We start from the raw sequence: 5,181 nt of genomic DNA, 5'->3' as shown, positions 1-5,181 counted from the left end.
CTCTTTGACCTCTTTTTGTTGTCTAATTGCTCTGGCTAGGAATTCCAGTACTAAAATTAATAGGAAGTGAGAGAGCAGACAGTCTTGTCTAGTCACTGATTTCAGTGGGATTGCTTCAAGTTTCTCTACATTTAGTTTAATGTTGACTACTGGTTTGCTGTATTGCTTGTACTATGTTTAAGTATGGGCCTTGAATTCCTGATCTTTCAAAGGCTTTTATCATGAAGTTGTGTTGGATTTGTCAATTGCGATTTCAGGATCTAATGAGATGATCATATGGGTTTTTTTTCCTTTGAGTTTGTTTATGTAATGGATTGCATTGATGGATTTTCTTATATTGAACCATCCTTGCATCCCTGGCATGAAGCCTACTAGATCATGATTGATGATCTTTTTGATATGCTCTTGGATTCAGTTTGCCAAGAATTGTATTGAGTATTTTTGAATCAATACTCATAAGGAAAACTGGTGAGAAGTTCTTCTTCTTTTAGGGACTTTAAGTGGTCTAGGTATCAGAGTAATTATGGCTTCATACACCAAATTTGGTAGAGTACATTCTGCTTCTATTTTGTGGAATAGTTTGAAGAGTATTGGTATTAGGTCTTTTTTGAAGGTCTGATAGAACTCTGCACTAAATACATCTGGTGCTGGGCTTTTTGTTGTTGTTGTTGTTGTTGTTGTTGTTGTTGTTGTGAGAATATTGATGACTCTATTTCATTAGGGTTTATGGGGCTGTTTAGATAGTTTATCTGATCTTGATTTAATTTTGGTACCTTGTATTTGCCTAGGAAATAGTCCATTTTGTCCAGATATTTCAGTTTTGTTGAATAAAGGCTTTTGGAGAAGGACCTGATGATTTTTGGGATTTCTTCAGTTTCTCTTGTTATGTCTCCCTTTTCATTTCTGATTTTGTTGATTTGCATACTGTCTCTGTGCCCCCTGGTTAAGCTGGTTAAGGGTTTATCTATCTTGTTGACTTTCTCAAAGAACAAGCTCCTGGTTTTGATTGATTCTATATATAGCTATTTTTTCTACTTAGTTGATTTTAGCCCTGAGTTTGATTATTTCCTACTGCCTACTCTTCTTGTGTGTGTTTGCTTATTTTTGTTCTAGAGCTTTTGATGTGCTGTCAAGCTGCTAGTGATGTTCTCTCCAGTTTCTTTTAGAAGGTACTCAGAGCTATGAGTTTTCCTCTTAGGACTGGTTTCATTATGTCCCATAGGTTTGGGTATGTTGTGGCTTCATTTTCATTAAATTCTAAAAAGTCTTTAATTTCTTTCTTTATTTCTTCCTTGACCTAGTTATCATTGAATAGAATGTTGTTCAGCTTCCACATTTATGTGGCTTTGCTACTGTTTTTGAAGTTATTAAAAATCAGCCTTAATCTATCATGATCTGATAGGATTCATGAGATTAGTGCAATCTCCCTGTATCTGTTGAGGCCTGTTTTGTGACTGATTATACGGTCAGTTCTGAATAAAGTACCATGAGTGCTGAGAAGAAGGTTTATTGTTTTGATTTAGGATAAAATGTTCTGAAGATATCCATTTGGTCCTTAACTTCTGTTAGTTTCAATATGTCTCTGTTTAGTTTGTATTTCCATGATCTGTCCATTGATGAGAATTGGGTTTGGAAGTCTCCCACTGTTACTATGTGCAGTACAATGTGTGCTTTGAGATTCAGTAAAGTTTCTTTTATGAATATGAGTCCTCCTGCATTTGGAGCATATCTATTCAAGATTGTGAGTTCTTGGGATATTTTTTCTTTGATGAGTATAAAGTGTCCTTCCTTATCTTTTTCAATAACTTTAGGTTGAAAATCAATTTTATTTGGTATTAGAATGGCTACATCAGCATGTTTCTTAGGACCATTTGCTTGGAAAATAGTTTTCCAACATTTTACTGTAATGTAGTATCTGTCTTTGTCACTGAGATGGGTTTCTCGTATGCAGCAAAATGATGGGTGCTGTTTATGTAACCAGTCTGTTAGCCTATGTCTTTTTATTGGGGAATTGAGTGCATTTTTATTAAGAGATATTGAGGAAAAAGTGATTGTTGCTTCCTGGGATTATTGTGGTTAAAGGTTGAGTTATGCTTATATAGCTATATTCTTATTGGTTTGTTAGCAGAAGATTACTTTCTTGCTTTTTCTAGGGTGTGGTTTCTCTCATTGTGTTGGTGTTTTACATTTATTATCCCTTGAAGGGCTGGATTTGTTCAAAGATATTGTGTCAATTTGGTTTTGTCATGGAATATCTTGGTTTCTCCATCTATGGTAATTGAGTTTTGCTGGTCATACCAGCCTTGGCTGGCATTTGTGTTCTCTTAGGGTCTGTATGACATCTGCCTAGGATCTTCTAGCTTTCATACTCTCTAGAGAGGAGTCTGGTATAACTCTGATAGGTCTTTCTTTATATGTTACTTGACATTTTTCCTTTACTGCTTTTAGTATTCTTTCTTTGATTGTGCATTTAGTGTTTTGATTATTATGTAACAAGAAGCATTTCTTTTCTGGTGCAATCTATTTGGAGATCTGTAGGCTCCTTGTGGGTCTGTGGGTATCTCTTTCTTTAGGTTTGGGAATTTTCCTTCTATAATTTTGTTGAAGATGTTTACTGATCCCTTAAGTTGGGAGACTTTGCTCTCTTGTATCCCTATTATCCTCAGGTTTGGACTTCTCATTGGGTCCTGGACTTCCTGAATGTTTGGGATCAGAAGCTTTTTGAATTTTGCATTTTTTAACCATTGTTTCACTGTTTTCTATGGAATCTTCTGTACCTGAGATTATCTCTTCTATGTGTTGTATTCTGTTGTTGATACTTACATCTATGACTCCTCATTATTTTCCTAGGTTTTCTATATCCAATATTGTCTCCCTTTGCAACTTCTTTATTGTTTCAACTTCCATTTCTAAATCATGGTTGGTTTTGTCCAGTTCCTTCAACCTGTTTGGTTGTGTTTTTCTGAAACTCATTATGGGCTTCTAGCTGTTAACCTGTGTTCTCCTGTATTTTTTAAGGGGCTTATTTATGTTCTTCTTAAAGTCCTCTATCATCAACATATGATGAGATTTTAAATCAAACTCTTGCTTTTCATGTGTGTTGGGGTTCCCAGGACTTTCAGCAGAGTGAGAAATGTTCTGATGTTGCCAACTAACCTTGGTTTCTTTTGGTAGGGTACTTATGGTAGCCTTTTGCCATCTGTTATCTCTGGTTTAGTTGGTCTTGCTGTCTCTGGTTGGAGTTTGTCCCTCCTGTGGACCTGTAAGCCTGAGTCTGTACTCCTGGGAGACCAACTCTCTTCTGGAAGGGTCTGTGCACAGATGGCTGTAAAGCCGCTCTGCTCCCAGGTGCAGATGGCAACTGGAAGGCTCTTGTCCCAGCTGCTCCACTGATCATATGCCCTGTGCACTCCTAGTTGTTCCCCTCCAAACAGATATTGAAGAGAAAGTGGAGATCTCACCTCCATACTCAGAAGTGAAAGCACTGTTGGGAGTTCACTCTTTCCAGGTGAGCTGTGCAAAGAAGGCTGTGGAGCAACCTGCCTCCCTTGTACAAATTGTGAACAGAAAGCTCCTTTCCGAGCTGTTCCACTGATAGTATGTCCTGTTAACATAACTTTTCTTCACTTGTACAAATAGGCTTAACATCCTAGGCTAATCAATACTTTTCACATGTTAACAATGAAATGATGCAAATAAATGAATAGGACTGGATCTCTAAGGCATGAGACTCGGGAATGATACAGGCCAACTGAGTGAGCATTCTGTACAGATATGATTATGATTGTATTTATTATTTATAATCTTCTATATATACAGCAGATATATGGAGGACATTGAAATGTTTTCTATGATGTACAGTCTAGAAGATCAAGAGTTAAAGAGACAAGCTACTCAAGAATTAGTACAGAAAAAAGAATGATAATGTAAGCAGTGTGTCACAAACTTGATATATGCTCATTATTTTTTTCAGATATATAAAATAAATTTCCACTATGCTCTTAAGATGAATACACTCTCCACTTATGTTCTCACTCAAGAATTTACTTTATTTCCAAGCTGGGCTTGGAGTCCTAGCCAATATGATTCTTCTTTGTTTCTATATTTTCATCATCCTAGGTCACAGACCTCCTAAGCCCACGGACCTGATCTCCTGTCAACTGACCTTTGTTCACATCATGATGCTCCTCACTGGAGGGGATATTTGGATTACAGACTTATTTGAGACACTGAGCATTGATAATGACTTCAAGTGTAAGGTAACATTTTATATAAGTAGGTTAATGAGAAGCCTCTCTATCTGCATCACCTGCCTCCTGAGTGTGTTCCAGGCTGTCACTATCAGTGTCAGCACCTCTTTGTTGGCAAAATTTAAACAAAATTTTAAAAAATACATGATATATGCTTTCTTATGTATGTGGTCTTTCAATTTGTCCTTCTATAGTAACCAGATCTTCTATGTTGTTGCTTATACTAACATGAGTGAGGCCAACCAGATGAAGGTCACTAAATACTGTTCACTCTTACCCATGAAATATACCATCAGAGGATTGATTTTAATGGTGGAAATTTCCAGAGATGTGTTTCTTGTAGGAATCATGATAACCACAAGTATATGCATAGTGATTATCTTGTTCAGATATCAAAGGCAATGCAAGCACCTTCATGGGATCACTCACCTGAGAGCGTCCCCTGAGAAAAGGGCCACTCGGACCATCTTGCTGCTGATGGGTTATTTTTTTTTTTGTGGTCATGTACTGGGTAGAGTTCATCATGTCAATGACTTCCATCCTCTTATGGATGTATGACCCCACCAACCTGACTGTTCAGAAGTTTGTGATGAATGCCTATCCCACAATTACTTCATTGGTACAAATCAGCTTTGATAATAGAATAATTACTATGCTGAAAAACAGACAGTAAAAATGCCACCATATATTTTCTAAGAGATGTTTTCTCTCTTCCTTAAAAAGCTATTGATTAATTTCTTATATGTATGTACAAGTGCTGTGCAAGTGTGGAACCATGTGTACATTCATCTGGCTCCACAGAGTTGAGAAAGCGTCATGGAATTCCCTGGAACTGGACTTACTACTGGTTAAAAAGATTCAGTCTATGCAGCCCCAGTTATGTTGTTTCCAACATGCAAATTCTTTTTAAACATGAATGATTCAAGCTTTG

At 36.9% G+C, this 5,181-nt stretch overlaps 1 pseudogene; it reads left to right on the top strand.

Moving 5' to 3' along the window:
* The first annotated feature begins 4,025 nt into the window (after positions 1 to 4,025).
* On the top strand, positions 4,026 to 4,946 carry LOC127677474 (putative vomeronasal receptor-like protein 4; annotated as a pseudogene).
* Positions 4,947 to 5,181: the final 235 nt, after the last annotated feature.

The sequence above is a fragment of the Apodemus sylvaticus genome, chromosome 2 (genome assembly GCF_947179515.1).
Source record: "Apodemus sylvaticus chromosome 2, mApoSyl1.1, whole genome shotgun sequence".
NCBI classification, from domain to species: Eukaryota; Metazoa; Chordata; class Mammalia; order Rodentia; family Muridae; genus Apodemus; species Apodemus sylvaticus.
The sequence above is the reverse complement of the archived record's forward strand: the minus strand, read 5'-3'. Positions and strand labels throughout refer to the sequence as shown.